General features: G+C 35.1%; 1 long non-coding RNA gene across 1 annotated transcript; it reads right to left on the bottom strand.

The window, feature by feature from the left end:
- Positions 1-17,935: 17,935 nt before the first annotated feature.
- On the bottom strand, positions 17,936-18,525 carry LOC137467090 (uncharacterized). Its single transcript, XR_010995403.1, has 2 exons — positions 18,330-18,525; positions 17,936-17,972 (listed from the first exon to the last, which is right to left on the bottom strand). It is a non-coding gene; the product is annotated as an uncharacterized lncRNA (long non-coding RNA).
- Positions 18,526-21,572: the final 3,047 nt, after the last annotated feature.

Raw genomic sequence — 21,572 nt, 5'->3', positions numbered from 1 at the left:
ACCTATAAATTAAGGCCTTACTTTAAAAAGCAGCTGGTTCCGGGTGTATATAAAATCTGTTGCATAGAGCTGGACACTCTTATCAGTTAAGAATGGAGTGTTATCTTCTGATATACCAGATATGGCTCTTTCCCTATGACCAAAAGTGTCATTTGTCATGAGTGGAGAGAGAGGTGTATGTTAAATCACAGAACCACAGAGCTAAACTCAATCCCAGTTCTGCTGTCACTTGTATCTATTTTACATTGTTTAATTTCTCTAGCTTGCATGTTAGTGGTAAGATAAATGAGGAGAGAATCGATTCTGAAAAACAGAATTCACTGAATCTGCAAATAATAGCACTTAGAAATAAAAAAATAGACAATTCTACCTTATTTAGTTATAAGAAAATTAATCATTTCCACCACAGAAAGCCTTATAGATGTTTTCTTTATTATTATTTTCTTCAAAAGAAAGTAAGCGGGTGTTGTAAAGACCTGGTTCTTTTGCCCACTGCATGTCTTCACATCTGAGGGGTAATGATTCCTTGTGGGACTTGCTACCCCTAAAATAAATTTGTGTAACTTTTTTACACACAATTTCACACACAAAAATGCACTCATATTTTACCCTAATTGTCCCTATTTTACAATTTAAATAAAATATAAAGAGTTTAAACATGGGAAGATGATGCTTCAGGTTTAGGAACATATATGAAAGGAACATGTGTAAATCCAAAGCAGTCTGTCCAAGTTGCTCAAGTCAGTAAGCAGAAACAGTTCCAGAGTTCAACTCTTTTAACCCATTTTGACGTAAGTTAGAAGAAATAAACCCAAAGCTAAGAGCTAAGGACATAGTTAAAATTAGTTTAGGACCAGAGGTCATAGTTCTCCATCTGGAAAATTAAATTGCTTCTCATATTATTTCATGTTGTATTCAGGATACAGGTCAATATCAATGGAGATCCTCTAAAAGGACACCAAGCCAGAGCAAATTCACATTATGGGAAAGGGAATCTTTCCTTCATTTAGTTACCTTGCTTTTCTACTTACACTTGTAGGTGTAATGAAAGGGATAAACATTTTTCCTACTTCTTTCCCATTTCACCCTCATAAATAAATAAAGTTAAAATTATATACTAGTGTCCACACCATTTTTCTGCTTTTTCAGTACTGAGGTCCCTGGTTAAAATTGTCCATGCTTCCAAGAAGAGCAAACAATAATTTCAAAGCAGGCTGCCAACATATAAATAGCAGCTACTGCAAATGGATTTCACGAATCTTCTGACGCAGTGACACGTATTCCAGTGTTCTACATATTTATGAGAAAAAATATAACTAAAGCCTAGAGAAATGACACAAAGAATTGTTGAAAGAGTTTTCACAAGTGTTTTGCTTGAAAGGCAACACAAGTTTTGATAAAGAAATAAAAATTGGAATTTCATTTCAATTTACTCAACTAGTTTTGGCAAATGAATCATGAGAATAGCACTTCAGACAGATGTTCAGCAGAGGTTTCCAGCTGCTAGCAGAAATTATGTCAGAGCATTGCATAATCCCCTATGTTTGTAAATGGTTGGAATAAGCAGTCACATCAGTAGCTCAGTTATTAGTACCAAATTCCTTGCAAAGCTTCTTGTGTTATGAACTGAACATCACTGTATATCTCATAGCTCATCTCAGTGACCTTAAAAGCCTGTGGGTTTTGGACTTCTGCTTTATTTAGAGTTGCTTGTCTTAGCGGTGTGTACAGCATGAGACTGTACAGGTAGCAAATAAACCCTTTACTTTTATCAATCTATGATAAACCAAAATTATCTTTTCAAGACCTGATCCCAAAATTCTCACATCAGCCAAAGGCTAAGATGCCGCATCAGACTTCTAAATTTTGCTTCTGCACAACGTTTCATGTTTCAGAAGCAGCTTTCTAATAGTTTCCTAAGAACAGGAATGGGTGAGCCACGTAACTATGGTATGTTCTTCCATAACCTCTGTCCTTCTTAAAATTTAAAGTCAGAAAGCCAAATTATAGCCTGTGGACAGCATTGCCTACACCTTATGTCTCTTCCACAACCCTTCAAATTCTTCTTTATTTCTCCACAGTTCTACAGTTCTTCTGGCATTGAATCTGTTACAAAGCACTTACTTTGTTTTATAAATTGTAAAGGAAATATGTATTACTAAGGAAATGTGTCTCTTGGAATGAGAAGAGATAGTACGTGCACTTGATGATTAGTTTTGATGAAGCAAAAGTGGCAAAAACACCCACTAGCCAGGTGGCCCAGTCACATTGCTGTGGGTCTGAGATTGTAAGGAATCAGAAGACAATAGCCATTGCCCCAGCCAGAATTTTCCTGCTGTGAAAGGAACTCATCTCTTTCAGATTATTTGAAACTCAATGAGAAGTTGCTGACTCTACAGGCAGAGCACTTAGATCTCTTAAGACATGCAAAGACATTTTTGTTTACTGACCCTCCCTAATCTTCCCACATGGAAGCTTATAGAACAAAAGGGCATTGTAAAGGCAAAGATCAGGAGGCTGCATTAAGTCATGTACTTTTTTTCATTTGTAGCTCAGTTACCAGCCTTAAACTACGTTTGAGAAAACACTATTTCATCATGTGTTTAAAACACCTCTGCACTGAACTGCAGATCAGTTCTGAACAGCTTACTGTGGGGGAAACAGAGGAAATATCAGTTTTCCAGTCTGGTAACAAATAGGAAAAACAAAATGAGCAGAAAAAGGGACAAGGTGGAAAAGGTCTGCCCGATCAGATATTCAGAAATTGTAATTTCATCATAACAATGTTAACACATTTTTGTGTATTTGTATGGATATTGTGGTAATCACTAAGCTTGACAGATTTTTTCAGTGCAGAAGGAAATACATTCTGAGAACTGAAAAAAAAGAGATAAAGGAACTGTGGTTTATATTTATTCAGCCCCCCTAAATAGAATATGCTTTCCTTGCAACTAATGCTCACTAATCAAAGTCTAGATAAAAACTAAAATGTTCAGCTATTCTGCAACACCCTGATTTAATGACATTTCAACATATTCTTCAAATATTACCTAAGATACTAAAATGCACCTCAGACTTTCTGTTGTGTGGTTCACAACAATCTCAAGGACTTCTCTGCCTGCCAGGTCTGAGAGCAATTCTAAAAGGGATTGGTTCCTGTTAGATCTCTATCCATAGCATATCCATGTACTGAATTCATTGCAACAAAAGGGAAATGATAACCTATCATCATTCTTCCAGGCCATGATACTGGGGCAGAGACCTCTCCTGTGACTTCTTGTCCTTAGTTTAGCTCACTGAATCAATCATTCTTTGAAGACAATGAGGGAGCTTTCTCTGAGGAAGAAACCACAAACCTCAAACAAGTTGCTCATGGGTGGATCATGGGAAACAAGTTGTGAGGTTATATTTATCTCTACCTACATTAGAACTGTATTTTCTCTGTTGACAAGCTTTAAAAGTTTACAATACATATTGATAAGTATGGGTCAAATGTTAGATGATAAAGGAAACCTGGAGAAGAGAGAGGAAAGACTTACTAAAATTGAAGGCTGCTAATATCCTTTCTTGATAAGGATTTCAAGCTATTTTGAGAATAGAGTTTCTACTCCCTCAAAAAAAAGCACGTCTTCAAAGGCAAAATTAATTTTAAATTGATGCTTTACCTTGTATATAAAACCACTGAACTTCTCTTATGTGTACACAAATTAATATGAAATTAACTTTAAACTGATACTTCACCCTGCACATCTTCTCTGAACTAATAAAATCATCCGTTTTTGCTAGATGTTTTCATATGCGTGAATCTGAATTATAGATCCTTTTGAATTTAATTACATCATATGTAAAGGGACCAACTTCAAAAGATTTTTCATCCACATCAGAAAGACAAAAGACTTTCGTTATCACACAGAGTATTGAAAAAGGACAGGCAATTTTCTCCTGACTTGAAGTAAATTTCTTAATGCACAGAATACCAATTTCCTTCCCTTTTTATGTATAAAAGAAGCTGTAACACTTTCATTTGTGCCAGTATCTAATTAAAACGGTTCCATTGACTTCACTGTTGCAAATACTCATTGGAGATGACCAAAAAAGTGGATACTGAAGTCAGAACTTTTCTGAAAATTAGGTGATAGCAGTTCTGTTGTAAAGGTCTCTGTAACCACCCATAAAGAGACAGCAATGAACAGGGCAGCTCACCTGGCACAGGATACTGGCTACTGCAAAACAAGGTGGGGCAGCCTTTGGTTGCAGAGCCCAAAGATCAAGCTTTCTGCAAGTCTATAGGTTGTACTGCTACTTAAGTTATACTGGTCAGAAGATGGAAAAAAAAAAGATTCCCCTAAGGAAATGAGGACCTCTTATGAAAATCCCTATTTCCTGCTTCTAACTTTGCCTATTAAAGCCTATTAAATCATTGTTTTTATTATTGTTTTCAGTGTGTTAAAAATAGGGATATAAACGGCACCACAATTTCTGACATAAATATTTGGTCTGAAATTTCCTTATTTACCTGAATGACATTAACTAGCACACTATCATAATAGAGCTCTGCTACTGGTTGTAAGTATTTATATTAGAAATGAGCTAATAACCTTTTCCATCCCTATGCAAAGAAATTCTTTGACTGCCAAATATTTCAAACTTCCTTTGAATACATATCCCTGAGCTATGATACAGTTAAATTATTTATTGTACATGACATATTGTCACAAGGACATGCTAATTCCTACTCTGCCTAAGAAATTATGTGTGTTTCAACCACCCTGATACTCTGGCAACAATATTGTTGGGGGAAGAAAGAACTTGAAAAATAAAGTACCTAAAGGGGGCCTACAAGAAGGCTGAAGGGGGACTTCTGACAAGGACACATAGTGCTAGGACGCAAGGCAATGGCTTTAAACAGGAAGGGAGTAGATTTAGATGAGGTATTAGAAAGAAATTCTTTACTGTGAGGGTGGTGGAGCAGGTTGCCCAGAGAAGCTGTGGATGCCTCATGCCTGGCAGTGTTCGAGGCCAGGTTGGATGGGGCTTTGAGCAACCTGGTCTAGTGGAAGCGAGGGTTGGAACTAAATATCTCCAAGATCCCTTCCAAACCAAACCATTTTATGTTTTTAATAAAGATTTCAGATCATAGTCTAGGACTTAGCAATTCATCAGTTAGGCTTTCTGCTTCTTCCCGAGCATCCAATGTGACATCAGATCTTCATTTAGACACATGTTCTTGCTGGTTTTTGGGTACCTTTCCTGTGGCTGGAACCAAGAAGACATAGCCTACAGAAATGTAACGCACAAGATCTCATAGCCAAATGCATCATCCTGAATGCTTCTCCCAAGTAGGGAAACGTTAACTTTTGGGATGGGTTTCACAATGAACTTTGTTCTAAAATAGCCAGTTGAAAACATCAAAGTAGATGTGCATCAGAAATCTCTTTCAGAGACATCATGTCTGAGTTAGTATAAAGAATACCATGAAACTGGGCTTCCACAGCCTTGAAACTCTTCCTTGTGTTTAGACTCTGTATTCCTCCTTTTTTGCATGAGGAATTAGATGAGGGTTTTTTTTCTTTAAGAAAAAAGACTTTCACATGAAACTTTTCTGTCTGAGGTGTTCACCAGGAAGAAAGAAATGGAGTACATTTCTCCCTTTCTATCTCAGAGAGGAAAATACTCACACCTGCTTCTCTTGCTTGTAAATGTTACAGCAGTAGTAGCTAATTACATAACAACTTAATGGAGAGTCCACTTCTTCCTGTACACTCAGAGTGATTGAGGAGCCAAGAATACCAAATTCTGGGGTCCGTGAGGAGAACAAGCGCATTGGGTGTTACTAGAAGTAGGGTTAGTTTCATCTAACTTAAACCACCTAGACACCTAGAGCAGAGCTTGTCACATTAAGCTTTTCTAAAGACAGCCAGAGAAATACACGGGTGTGATTCACCTGCACTGTTCAAGGCACCACTGTAGATATCTTGTTTGGTCACATGTTGTCCTTCTCTTCTGTAGCCAAAGTGTCTACAGAGGGCTACTGCAGGCTAGCCTTCTAATATAGTTTAATGTAGGCTAGACACTAAAATGAAGTCTCTGATAAGATCCCTAGGTGGTTTTGAAAATACCACTATAATATATTGTGTCAGCTGCTAGCACTACTCTCAGGAGTTAGGATTTTATAGGAAATATTTTATTGCTAATATTTTCATTTTTTTTCTACATCCAGTGCAGTCTAATGGTGAACAGATTTTTAAAAGGAGTCACGAAGAAGGATGGGGAAACATAGCCCAGTAGAAAATTACAGGTGTAAGCAACCTAACAACAGCTACGTATTGAACATCTTGTAGGACAAAATGTTTACCAAAACTTCTGTTCATAGTTTTCCTCTCATAAACAGGCCTTTATTAAAAATTACACAGCTACGTCAATCTTTTAATTTATGAGTTAACACTGAAAGTTGCAGGTCCAGCAGAATAACCGCAAGCAGTGTAAATCAGGCTTTTATATATTTAAGACAGTAGAAAATAATTAAAATTGAAAACATGATAGATATAGATATATAGATTTATGTAAGTCTATAGTTTCACATACTGATAAGTTCATTTGAATTTCTCACCTTTCTCTGAGTAAAGAAACTTGAAGAAATACTTATAATAAAAATGCTTTAGAGAACTTTTAACCTAAGCCAGTGTAGATAGCTGTAGAGAGTAACAGAAGTAGTGTGATTAAAAAAGTACGTAAAACCTCTGTGCTATATATAACATAATTCTGAATCAGAGGTCAGCTAACTATTACATAGAATATTTTCCCATATGTTTACTATATAAAATATGTTGACTAAAACCTAAAGTTTCTGTAGTATTTGATTGGCTGACTGATTAGCTTATTATGGTGAAACTTTGAAAAAAACATAATTATTTTGCTTAAGGGTAAACCTGTAATACAGGAATCTGCACAAAGTCCTTTAATTTTTCAATATTCAAGAAGGTTTTTCACATCAATGCCCCAGAAAAGGAAAACAGAAAGAACAAACATGCCCAAGCAGGTTGTGTGGTTGTGACAGGATCACCAGGAAACTTTCAAGGGACTTTGCTTTTTTTGTTGATTCTATGTTTCAGGCATTCAGATAACTGGGCAGCAGCATGAAACACTAAGGTAGATATTTACTTTAGATCAGTTGTTGCAGGTTGTTTTTTTTTCTTTTTCTGTCTGACATTATATCAACATTTGTTCTCTATTAATTCCATGTAATTTTTCACACCTCTTTACCTAATGTAGATTACTGTATGCAAAGACAATCTTCTTGTACATGTAGGAAAAATAATAATTTCCCTTTGTAAAGTGCTTGTGGAAACACGTATAATGGAGTTATTGTCTTATCTACAGTAATAACTTTCCTGAGAAATTTTGACCAGCTGATGATGATTTACTCTGTATCTAACTGTGAAAATAACTCAGGTCATTCTGGTTTGCATGTCTATAAATAATGCATTTAAAATTGAATAGATCTGCTTACAGCTCTTTCTTCATCCTATTGAAGTGACATTTTCATGTATGCTGTCATTCTCCTTTTATATGATGTTAGATGTTGGTGTGCCTGCCTATCCATGTTGTAATTACTTTAAACAAGTTGTGTTCTGATTCAAGCAAAGTCCTGACCTTGGAGTGCAGCTGGGTGTTCTGCAAGCTGGAAATGTGGGAAATGGTGGAACAATGTTGTAGAGCTGGAGAAGTGCGAGTGTTCAAGACAAAGGCCGGTGTTTCCTTTTCGTGGTCCAATTTTTCACATGAAAAACTGAAGCCAAACCAAAAAAAAAAAAAAAAAAAAAGCACAAAAAACAAACCTCATACTCCCTTCTGACTTCATGGCTCCACACAAAATCTGATGTTCAAAAATATAATGAAAATGAAGGTATTATCACTTGTCAGCAGAGGCCAGATAATTAGAAAAAAATTGTGTATCTCAGACTCCTTTCTCATATCCAGTCTTTGAAAGAGGAAGATTACAGAACTTTTTCCGTAACAGTTCAAGAAAGAAAACACATCAGGTATGTGTCCAGCTTCAGGTATAAAATTATAATATAATAATCAAAAACTACTACAGTCAGCATTTATGATAATGTTAAGGGGTAAATAGCCTGAAGGAATGGGCAATGTGAAACCATGACATATTTTGCTGCATCTCCTTTCTTCCAATGTCAATCTTCCCAAATTTCACCATAATTTACTGAAAAGGATCAAGATAAGAATCCAGTAGATAGATATCTTCTAAATGCCAAACAGTAAAGGAAGAGGGGGCATAATTTAATCCTCTACTAATTTAATCCTGAAAAATAGAAATAAACATGAGATCTTTATTAAATTCTCTGTGTAGTTCTAGACAAGTGAAAGATTGTGTCAAACAGTAACAAAAATAATAGCAGACTTTGCAGACAATAATTATTACTTTCTTATTAGGATTATTTTAAGAAATATTATCCAGTAAGAATATTTTACAGCAATAATATTGAAGATTGAATACCAAGATCATTTTTGCACATCATATTGAGAAAAGCAGGAATACAATTTAAACCCAAATCTTAACCAATATAATGAATACTTGAGACAGTTCTCTAATCTGCAGTATTGAAACAGTGATCACTTTTTCTAAGAATATTTTTTAATTTAAAAAATGAATTTTTAATTGTCAATATACAAAACCAATGTGATTCTTTTATTGGCCAAAACTATGTTAAATCCCAATTTTTTAAAATTTTAGTACCTATATAATCTACTTGTGGATTTACCTTATCTATCATTTACATATTAAGATAAAATCTATTCCATGGTTTCTGCTGTGCCAAAACCAGTTTTCATATTAAGATTATTATCACTTTTGAAAGTCTTTATAAAACTTTACTTCTTAAAAGTAGATTTGAAGGATATATTTAGCTGAACAGCAACTTACAGAGGTCTTTAATCCACAGAACAATTGTGACAGAGCAATTAACCTCTGGTGAAGAATTTAATATGTCCCCATCTCCAAATGCATATGTTCAAATACTGTGTCATACTGGGGTCGTTACCTTCCATTCATAACAATACTTAAAACATGATATAGGGTATTATTTCTTCATATGTTCTCCATGTTGATCACTAAAAACAGCCCACAATTGCTATTAGAATGCTCTTCACTGTCTCATGCCTACTTTGTGTGCAGGGACATGACTGACCTCACATTGTTTCAGGCATTAGAGACTCACTGTGTAGCCTGCAACCTGGTTACACAGAAATACCCACAATCTGAGCAAAATTATTAGAGGACTGCTTGGGGGAAAATTCCCCTGCCCATGATGAATAGTCCCAACAAAGAGGTTTCTTCTCTTCTGTCTCCATTTGCACAGGGCTTGACTGTGAATAACAGCTTTATGTTTCTCATAACTACTTTTCAGTAGAAGAAATAAAGCTTTTTCTCTGTGTGCAGCATCGAATCCTAATGACACAGTGAGTTGATTAGCATACCTTGAAAAGATAAAAAATATGTCATAAAATATGTTTCTCCCACAAAAGGATTTAATTGGAATGAGGCACAATTTTCACACTGACATGGTTGTTCAAAATTAAACACTGGGCAAAAGCAGCACAGCCTTTGAGGGTGATGGAATCCTGTGGCAGATAATCAAAACAAAGGGGTAGAGAGCAAGGACATAGGTAAGTTGACCAAATCACACAGAAATGGAAATCTGGCTCAAATGACTGGGTAAAAACCCTACTCCGGGAATGTTGTCCTGAAACTTTTGCAGGTTGATATTGAAGAACAAATGATACATCTTCTTTGAAATCTCATAATGGCAATGCCAAAAAAACCCAATATATAAATGAGGCATACAACTAACAAAACTATGCAAGATGCAGAATCTATTTTTAAGACTTTATTCTAAGCAGTTACACATAAAAAACTCCAGAAAGCTCAGATTTTCTATATTAAAGGATAAAGGGCAACACTCCTTTATATTCAAGCATTCTATTTCAAATTAATGTTAAAACCAGGAAGCTAGTTTTTCTGGAAATTTCAGCTTTGAAACTCCAGTTGGTTCTTTATTGAACTTCTTTTATATACCAGATGCAAAAGGCAGGCAGAAATACATTTTTTTTCTCTTAGTATGTAGTACTTATTTTTACTGCAATGAAAATGCCCACAGTTTTTTTTTTTTTGTCTTTCCTTTGTAGTACATACCAGTTGCTCCAGGTTATGTAAAAGAACACCTAAGTTTAGCCAGAAAATGAAAACCTACTTCTTCCCATTCTTTCTTCCTTTAGTTATATTTATTTGGCACTGCACTGTCTAGTATAAATTACATCAGGCCAAAAGGAAGGAAGGAAAGACTTAGTTTGCAATGCTGGCACTAATATTTAACAGTCAAGAGTAAAAAGGAAAACATGAATTAAAAAACATGTGCATTAAAATGTGTGCACAAAAAAAAATGTTAAAGCTAAAGACTGGAACTTAATTCTCACAAGAAAATTATGTTCTCCAAGCTATATAACAATCTCTACCTATAACATAATTTTACTTTTCTTTAATTCAATGGTGAAATCAATAAAAACTGCAATGTGAACAGTTATGGATACTCAAATGCAGAAATTATCAATCTGATTACTTCAATTTTTATGCTCTGCTGCTGTTTTGACTGGAAACCAAACATAAAAAATGAACAATAAATGTTTATTGGAAGATTTGACTCGTCCAAAATCAAATTCTGAAACTTTGTTTTTGGGTAGCAGCCCAAGCTTTGAGGAACCATTCTGGTTTCTCTAGTTTAGTATTTGTTTTGGTGCAAATGCAGTTACTCAGAGTTGTATCACAAGATTTCTCAGACATAACACACAAACAGGCAAAGCTTGAGAAGGCATGGCCTCAACTTCAGTCATCCACAGAAAATTACTCAAATATAACCAGGGAAGCTTGACATATTTGTATCAGTGGATAATTTTCAGTGCTCAGTAACTCAGGAAGGCAATGAAAATAAACATTCAGGTTGTTAGTAGGAAGTTACTAGCTCTTGGTTAGAGTGAATATTTTATATCCTGGGACCGTGTCTTGAAAAGAATGGCTAAAGTTTAATGACTAACATAGCAGAATGCGTTAGGGCAAAGTTCTGGAAGAGCTGCAGCAAAAGGCAATTTCAGCATGTGTCACTGATGACTTAATATAGTTTTTCCATCTGTTATGGATTCTATAACTCCTTTATTTATGGAGAATTCTAGACTCAAGGCATTTTGCTAGGAATGACTAGACAATGCACAGTTATTGACTGCACATTATACTGCAGACATTCTTTGCACACAGATGCTTTATTTCTTGCTCTCTCTTAGTGCCATAAAGTGTCACAGACTAATTGAATTTTTACATATAAATGGTCTTTCAGACCCTATTTTACTTATATGAAATTGAGAGAAAGCAGCATCTTCCAATGTAGGGTTTAGCAGAAGTGATGTTTCTTTGATTTCCTTGACTGCACATAAAAACTTTTAAACATGCTTACATGACATTTTATACCAGCCTAAATCCTAAAAAAAAAAAAAAATTTAAAAACGAAACACTTGTTTTGTCATGTAAGGACTGGACTAAGGGCTCCAGGAGCAGCTACAGTATAACAGCATTTTTGTCTTTTCTCCACAACGGTTACAACTGGGGAGGGGAGGCCCACCAACAGCTGCAGAGTCTGCCATGTTCTCAGAGGAGCTTTCAGCAGAATAAATTATGAAGCTGCAGTAAGCTCTGTACAGGGTAAAGGTTGATCTTTGACCGTGCTGACAGCCAGAGCTCTTATCAACTTGCTCAGCAACAAGTCAAATTGGGCTTTAATTGCTGTTCAGAGAACAGTGCTCGATTAAACATACACAAGACAGAAACTGGTACAGGGCAGAAGGGAACAAGAGATGTCAAGGAGTCATGAGACAAACCGTCTTTTTGATACTCTATTCTAAAGACAATGTGAGCTTTATATGTAAAATGAAACACACAGAAAGGTTCGCAAACTATCAGGCACTGTCCTGAAACTTAGTGCTTAATAACTGGTTTCTTATGAGCAGGAGTTTGAAATGTATTTGGGTCAAATCTGTATGAAAACCACCCTGTCAGGGCCCATTTCATTAATTCACATGTCATTAATTCATCTCTTCAGCTGGTCACAGGAAGACTTGCAGATAAGTTCAAATTAAGACGTTTAAAGGCACAATATACTGCACTCAAGGGAATTCAAGGGTTTGTTTGTTTTTTTTTTTTTTTGGTTTTTTTTTTTTTTTTTTGCAGATATTCTTATCTAGATGTAAAATGGCCTAGATTCCTTGTAATTTAATAGTCACTTTAATAAGTGTTAATGTCTGAGTACCACCATAAAAAAGTTACCCATTTTCTTCACCTCAGTCATTTCATGTTTGCCTAGAAATTACAACTAATATTTAAGACATTTTTTTCTGATATATTGGTAACAGCTCTCCAGTAACATGTTTTTTCTTAACCAGTTCTACAAGCAGTGGCAGAGTTTGCAACATGCTCACATTAATAATACTTGCCAGATACAAATTGTAGGCACAGGTACCTAAAAGACATCTGCCTATTCAAAAGACAGAGACAAGACTAAGAACATTTTATATATTAAACTTCTGTAAGGCAAGATATGAAGGTTAGAAAATTGTAAAACCATAGAAATCCCATCAGTTGCAGACACAGGCCAATGTAAGCACAGGAAGCTGGAATTTAATTATAAGAGCAGAGACCAAATCATTCTGCCATAACTCATTCTAAGTGTAAAAGAAGGGGTTTTTTTTCCAGAAAAGCAAAGCCTTGTATGAGAGCCCAAGTTTGCCAAGTTCACCTTTGCAAGTTCTAAAAATTTGGTTGAGATTGACAGCAAAAGAAACAGGAGCACAGAGCCAATCACCTCCAGCCAGCTTCATTAAACTGTGACTCTTCTCAGTGACATTCTACAACTCTTCTTGTAACCAGGAAAGGGGATATATTTAACACTGCCCAAAACCTCCCTAGATATTGAGGCTGTAAACCTGGTATTTTCAGGCAAATTCTTTCAATTCCAAGAAACAAACATGTTGCTCATATTCGGGTTTGGGGTGGTTTCTGTATGTTGTTTTTTACATAATAACATTTTTAAAATTCCAAGTTACCTTTAATTATATTTCATTTTAGGACCATGTTAAATGTTCCTTTCAAAAAGAAAAGGTTTTGTCATGCAAAAAGCTTTAATCTTGGAACACCTTTTTTGCTCTTCCCTCCTGCAGAGTAATGGAGAGGTTTAGAAAAATGTGTTTTTAAGTCTAAGAAAGATGCAGAAAAAATGTACCCAGCCAAATATAAACCATGGATTTGGATGTCACCAGTGTAGGTATAAGTCTCTATTTTTACTGACTTCTTGGTGTGGCCTCAGTTTAGATACCTTACCTCTGAAATACATTCCTTAAGATGTAAACATCTGACTACTTTTTTTGGTTTTTGTTCCCCCTGTTTACACAAGTTTAAAAAGTCCCTTGTGTCACATAAAACAAAAATCTGAATCTACAATTTTGTGGTTAGAAAACTTCTCTTGGAAATCTTGCATGAAGTCCTAGTCAAGTACCTTGAGTAGAATATCATAAACACCAGGCTACAAGATTAGTATAGCTTAGCCCAAACATTCCATTACAGGTAGACATTTTTATCAGCTTCATAAAAAATAAGGCTTCAGGGTTTTTTATTTATTTTGAGAGGTTATCATTTTAAATGGAAAATATTCCTGATCTAGTTCTGTTGCTTCTTCCTGTTTGAATCACATTTTCTTTGTCTGTACTTTCAGATGTATGATAAAGTGCATGAAGTTTATTTTGTTAACTAATTGTCTTTAATTTTCACAACTGCTTTCTTTTAAAGGAAATATGATTCTCATTAAGCATTGTTTATGTTCATTCACGACAGTGATTCTTTGTAAGCCATGTTTAATTGAATATAAGTCTTCTAAAGAAAGAAACATGCATATTTTAAAACATCTGGATAAAACTTCTTATTTACATTTAGGTCAATGAATAATTTTAAAAAGTTGAAATATTTGATATTATAAAGAAAATGGAGAACACTTATAAGCTGTCTCTTAGATGTCATTTCCCACTACAACAGATTTGAAGATAAAAACTGCTATTCAGACAATAATAAAAATGCCAAATATTAAAGTTATCTTTGTGTTATGATTAGGAATGTGTGAAAAGGTATCTTGCAAAAATCACTTGGTCAAATTTTTGTATAACTAAGGATTGTGACTATCCTGTGACTGAGAATAGGTAATGTTTTACTGTTTCCTCCCTGGTTTAATGCCAAATGATAAATGTGCTAGTGCATTTTATTTCTTTGACTTTGCCTCAGGCTTTGAGGTTAATAGTATGCAACAGTGATGATAGATACCATCATTCTATTCAATAAAGTATCCCCTATCAAAGGGAGAAATGGTAAATAGAGAAATGAATGCAATTACTTTGACAAGTTCTAATCTACTGCAATGAACAAAATAAATTAATTTTTAAAAGCTGAATGAAAAAGATTTGGATCTGCAAATTAAATTGTAAAACAGCCTTTTTATGTAGACCTGGTCTCAGGCCAGCCAAGATCCAGAGAAGGGTTAAACTAAGCAGTGGGGGTTTTTAACTAAATACAAACATAATGGCTGATGATTGTTAAACACTTACCAAGCAAATCCCCAGTATCACATACTAGGCTGGTAGTTTGGATGCAAAGAGGTGCCTGAAGCAGACTTCTCAAAAGCATGATCTTTGCTCAGATATACTTTGGTTGAAAACTCACTTAACAACATGTTTCAAATAGATGAAGCGATGATCAAAATGTGTCCCTTTGTTAACTTGGGAAAAAACCCATTACTTCACAATTCATTGAAATTCAAAGTTATAAAAATTGAAATATTGAAATGTATGTGTAATAAATCCCTGAAATAAGTAGCTTTCCTCAGAATTTTCTATGCCAACCCTTCAATCAAAAATAAATGTCTAAATAAATGAATTCAAAATCTCAAAAATTCTGTAAATTGCAATAACTGTGACATAAATCATGCATTATCCAGATCCCAGTTTAAGCTCTTCTATTTTATACTATTTTTATATTGTTTCAATCTTGCCAGACTTACCATAAGAGAACAAGTTTTTCTTGGTGCACAACAAACACAGGGGCAAAAAATATCACACAGGAAAAAATAATATTCATGCTGTGCTATAAAATCTTCCTCCAAATCTAACTCACATTTTGAAAAGTGCTTTTGCTGTAGCAGTCTGTTAGGATAATTTCAACTATTATGGGAAAAGAGCGAGATATTTGACTCCCCTGATTCGGTGAAAGGATTAATCAGCTTTATCTCTCCATGAAATCATTATACAATTAATCCAATTTAAGATCCTTGCAGTGTCTTGATATTGTTCTAGCATGCTGAGAACTCCAATTTTCCAGGCTGGCAAAAGAATTAGGTGCTAATTCTTTTCCTGCAAGTTCCAAAGTATGCTCTTTAAATCACTGTCTTTTAATATTTTCTGCAAAATGAACAAATGGGACAATGTAATCTCTTGAGCAGGAATGTAGCATGCTCTTCATATTTAGTTGCTAAATTTGCCATTGCACACCTGAAGATCTCTCAAACAGAAGAACTGAGAGGGAACGTTCCAGCAGTCCACAGAACTCGGAGGCAGAAACCTCATCAATAGCATCTGCAATACCACATTGTAGCTTCTGCCCTGATTCTGACCTTTATTACACAGATGTTGGTCAAGTAAGTTAAAGTTCAGATGGCACTATTAATAAAAGTCCAGTGCTCCTACTTATGATTAAATCGATCTATAGCAATGAATTCTGGGTAACTACGTGTCATGTAATCTCTTTCAGAAAACATTTCTTATCAGCAATAGTATAATAAATTGTGAAAATTATGTGTAGTACAGCTAAGGAACAAACTGATCAGCAGATTCGTGGTGAACCTGGCAAGCACTGGGCAAGAAAATTCAGAATTATTTAAGAGACTGGAAAGTAAAGAAAGGGAGGGGAAAAAATGGCTAATAAGTTTGCATAGAGGGAAAGTCTCCTTATCTTCCACACTCTTGACTGTTACTTTCTTCCCATATATTTTTCTTGCAAATCATGTTCTTTTTGCACTCAGCTGAATGAAATATGAATCCAAGGTTGTCTGCAGTTTATCACAGGCATCTATTTTTTGACCAGATTTTAAGCGGGTTAAGTCCTGTCTCATACTCAAGTCAAGGTATTTGTTATTTATTTCAGTAGAGTTAATACTCTGAATGCCTAATTTATATGTTTACATAATTTCTAAAATAGACACAAATTTTTGATTATGTTTAAATTTTCTTGTTTTATATTGAATTTGATACAAGGTTTAGGGTCTCCTTGTCACCCAAAAGAACAGCTTTTCTGTAAGAAGTAGAACAGATTAATATTTCCTGGAAGTAATGTCCAATTTCTAGGTTTAGGGTCTCCTTGTCACCCAAAAGAACAACTTTTCTGTAAGAAGTAGAACAGATTAATATTTCCTGGAAATAGTGTTCAGTTTCTATTTGAAAAGTTTTATTTTGCCATATTCAGAAATGTGAAAAGAAATTTGCCAGAAGTTTTCTCTTCTGATCAATTACAAGTTTATTGATCCTTGTTATTGCATTGTCTTTTTACCTTACAAATGTTTTAATACATGAAGACTCACAAATTCTGCATCACTTTATGAAATACTGCTGAAAACACATGGCTTAACATTGCAAAAAAATACAAAATTAAGATCATTTGTAGCAGCATGCTTTATATTAAATCAAATCCACAAGACATATTTCCCATTGAAATGTACTTTTTAAAAAGAAATTACTTATGAAATTCAACATAAACATAAAAGTAGTAAGACTGAGAGGCGTGCCATCATTAGGATAGCACAGAAATTCTATATATGAACAAATAGAACTGTAATTAGTAAGGAAAGAATGTCAAACTTGCTGGACTTCCATCTAGTAACTGCTCCTCCAGGAGTGGATTCTGTTGAGATGGATTTGGAGGATTTTCTAGCATTCCCTAAAGAGATCAAAATTCATGGATTAGTTAAACAACCAAGTCAAAAGCTGATCATATAACCTGTCAAACCCTTTGTCTAAGATAGTAAAGCTCTGATAGTAGTTCATTTTTAGAGGAAGCTTAGACTCCCCCAGCCCTTTAACTGGAAAGTGATAACACAATAAAAGCTCACATTGCCCCACCTGTACCTCCATATTTAGGCAGCATGGAATAAGGTCAGATTTGTTCATAGAGGTGGACCATATACTTTTGCATTCTAACCATGAAAAGCCTGGCAGCCTTGAGAACTAAATCAAGACACACAAATATTGTTTCTGCGGAAGCTGTAATCAAAGGCTGAAAATCCAGAGCTGAGATCTAAGCAAAGAAACATATGTTCAGATTGGTGTTTAAGAACACCAAGAGGATTTTGATGAAACAATATGATAACATTTGGTATAAGGACTATCAGAATTACTGTGCTGCAGTCCATACCAATCATTTTAAATGTCTTACTCATTTGCCTACAACTCAGTCTGCTGCAGGTTAAATTGCATGTGGAAGCCATCCTACCCAGTTTAATAATAGTTAACAGAAATTGCCGCTTCAGAGAATGATCCAGATGACCTGACACAACTGTCCAAATTTCCTACAGTAGTTATTGGATATTTTAAAGCACATATGGAGATCAGCATAAAGCAAAGCTGCTTTCCGAATAGAGGTATTTCTTTTGCCTGACTACAGGCACTTCTACATGATGATATTGACTCCACTTCAATTAAGCCTCTGCTTCTGTCAGAGAGCTGAAATATTCAATATAGGTGCCTCTTTCTCATTCTCATAACAGCAGCCCACCAGAGGACTGCACTATTTGTTTTCAATGTGGTGAATATGTCTGGAACTCCACCTAGAGGGAAAAAGATTCCCCATGTTATAAGCCATTGCCCAAAATATCAAGGAACAAAGACACTTCAATAAGAACATTCTCTCCTCTTAGCACTAGGCTACCAAATGACAATGTATATTTACCGTAGTGATGTAATCCCGCTTCAAGAAGGGGTCACTGCTATACCTTATGGCCTACTAATCAGGACACTCCAGCATTTTGGGGACAAGGATTCAATACCCTACTCAGACTAAATCAAGTCAAAGGTTATCTAATTCCTTTATTACTGTTCAGACTTCTTAATTATTACACACCCTTTCTATAAAACAGTAGAACATTTCCATAAAACATTTTAGAACATTGTCAGAGTTCAGTTACCTGTATACCTATTCCTGGATCACAATTCATTTGTTGGCAGTGTTTAAAAGCCATCCCTCAAGAACTTTTAAGCAGTCAACACTTACTTCCTTTGAGCATCCTAGAGATATTCCATCTTTGTAGGGAAGCATCTGGTGAAAGTTGTCATATAAAGAATGAAGCAGTCTTTAAAAACTGTTGACTATAGCTGAAATGGAAATCAGGTGACTGTGTACTCCATTTCTACTTAAACCAACTAGATACCATCTACAGCTGTTTTGCATTCCAGTGGCTTTCACAATTTGAGAGGTTCGGGGATTTTTTCCCTGTGAAACATCTGGCCTTTGAATATATATTATTATTCCTGTTTGGAAATGAACTATTAAAATGCAAGATATATTTATCCACAGGAAAAATACATCCAAACTAGTAACAAACAGTACACATCTGTCAAGTCTGTATGCTGCTGTCCCACACTGTCTTGCTAGATAGCTAAATCTGGTTATGTGTCTTCTGTGATTTCTGGACCTTCCTGAGTAGAAGTCTATCAAATTTAAATTTAATAGTTTCTTGAACATTTAAATTTTAAGAAAATGTTTAAATATTAGTGGGTCATTGGGACTTGTCCTTTCATTTCAGACTTCTGTCATGTCTTGATAATTGACTACACACTTGTTTATACAGGTTCTTCTTCCTGTGTTTTGACATTTTCTAACCCACTACTAAACCTGCAAGTGATTCAGGAAAACATATCAATTCTCCTGTCACTTTTTTTCTGTGCTGACGTTATTTTGGCATTTCCTTTTCCATAGTCTCTTGCCAGAATGTTCAGTCAGTCTATGGCCTTTACTTGTACCCCTGACCACTGCACCTTCATTTAAGTGCTGGCAAATCAAGGACAAACAAGAAAAAAAAATTCAATTCAGATTTTTTTTTATTAATATTGCCTTTGTAACTGCAAAGAGTTTGAGGAACATATATCTATAGTTCACATTTTTATCAATTCCTTCAGCCACTAAATAATCTAAGTTCTTATGAGGTAACTGGCAAAAGTACTATCTTGAAACACTTCAAGAACGAAAGACTAAGTAAAAGATTTTACAAGCTTAATTCATCACATAAAAGAACAAAAAATATAATCCATCATATTTCTGGACCACATTTCATCAGTTTCTTCAATTCTGAGGGAATGAGAGCTTTAGTGAAGTAAAACATTCCAGTAATGCTAAACAAAGATAAAAAAAAAAAAAAAAGAAGAAAAAAGGAAAAAAGTATTTTTAAGTTTTCTTAAGGAATTCACTTGCATTCTTTTTGGCCTGTAAAGTGCTTCATACTTTGTACAATATCTGGCAAAAATTCAGAGCACCAGATTCTCTTACTAATAAGAGCAATGACAAAAATTCCTGAAGGAGCATTTTATTTTGTGCAAACTCTGTCCAAGAAGTGTCAGGACTGAAAACACCATGGGCTATGCCAGCCAGATGATCTGCAGAGATAATTAACTGCAGAGTCCACAGCTTTGACTAGCCTGGGGACAATGTCATGCATACTGCACCCAGGACTTAAGCTACCAGCTTCCTTTTGAACTGGGCTGTCAGGAAGAACTATCAACACACTCAGAACCAAAGCACAAATCCCTGTGTGATCATTATGTGGCCTAGACATGCCTCTAATGGTCAGCAGCACTTAAGTTTCAACTTAGATAATTTTGTTTTGTTTTGTTTTTTGGGCTTCAGGCAGGTATCATTTTAATTTTTTTGTATATTTCATAACAGAGCCTCTGCAATAGTAGCAAGGATAATGGTTTTAGACTGAAGGGGGGTCAATTTAGATTACATATAAGAAAGAAATTTTTTAACAATTAAAAACAGAGTGTTGAAACACTGGAACAGGTTGTCCAGAAAGGTCGTAGATTCTCCATCCCTGGAAACATTCAAGGTCGAGGTTGAATGGGGCAGGATGTGATTTCAAATTAGACACATATTTCATAGCTTGACATAAAAACACTCACATATCTTTTAAAAGTCCCAGATTCCTATGCCCTTGTGTTTTTCTCTTCTGCTGAAATACCTACTGGTTTTAAATTTCATATTTCCTCCTTCCCTTTCCTACTAAATGATTCATAGTTTTTCCAGCAATATTCCTATCATTTTTCTGCTGAACTGCAGCTAAATACTGACTGGTTTCAAACAGAAGTATCTAAGTCTACAGGTATTAGTAGCAATGCACTATAGCAATTGCAATTTTCACACGGAGATCTTAAACTGAGTTTAGGAACACAGAGATATCTAGGATGAATAAAGAACCAGCATTTGATGAAGACTTACTCCTCCCTTCATGAGTGTTTCAAAGAGCCTCCTAGCTCATTTCAGGAGCCTTTGGGAATCTCCTCCACTAGATTCTAGATAAAATTTATATTTTTATACTTGATTTGCTAAAATCAGTCTCTGAAATACTTAGTACAGAATTTAGCATTTCATATCACATCATATTGATTACAGAACATTGTAATATAATTAAAATTAAATCATACCACATAATATAGCTTTTGCTTGAAAATCCCTTTATACGTCTGAAGGTACTATGTGGGTTGTAAAAAATATTCTCTGATTTCTAGGTAAAAAGTATTCTAGCTGGTAGTTGTCAGTGCAGAATGTAAACTATCACTTCACAGAATCAGCAAATGGTTGAGGTTAGAAAGGAACTGTGGAGATTATCTGGTCCAAACCCCCATCACCTGCTCCAGTTGTATCCATCTGGATGCCAGTGACCAAGAGTCATCCTTGCACAAAGGATGGAGCTAGTTCACCTTCACTCCCTAGGACTGGGCTGAGATTTTTTGAGAAGTGAATCCATCCCAGTTAAAAGACCTCAGAGAACCACCTGCTTCATGATAACTTCCTTCAAGTCAATGGCTGGTGTCTACAGCTAACTAAATAACTAAAAAAACTAAATCACTACAGTCGTGTTTGCATCAGTGAGATGATTAAAAATATGTATACAAATATATAAACATAAAACCACATACAAATAAAAGTATTTGAAGACTGTATGTGTGTTTTTAGATTACTAATGTGTATGCAGCACTAATGATTGTTTCTTTCATGTTAACTATCAGTGGTTTCCCTGAAAATGAGCCTTACAAGATGATGAAATAAGAGGATGGTGGAAAAGGTCCATGTCTTATATCACCTTCTTAACATTACAGATTTTCTCTCTTTATATTTACAGTCTTAAAATATTGATATTTTTTCTTTCACATTT

Source organism: Anomalospiza imberbis, chromosome 2 (assembly GCF_031753505.1).
Source record: "Anomalospiza imberbis isolate Cuckoo-Finch-1a 21T00152 chromosome 2, ASM3175350v1, whole genome shotgun sequence".
Lineage (NCBI taxonomy): Eukaryota > Metazoa > Chordata > Aves > Passeriformes > Viduidae > Anomalospiza > Anomalospiza imberbis.
This window is presented reverse-complemented; position numbering and strand designations above follow the sequence as displayed.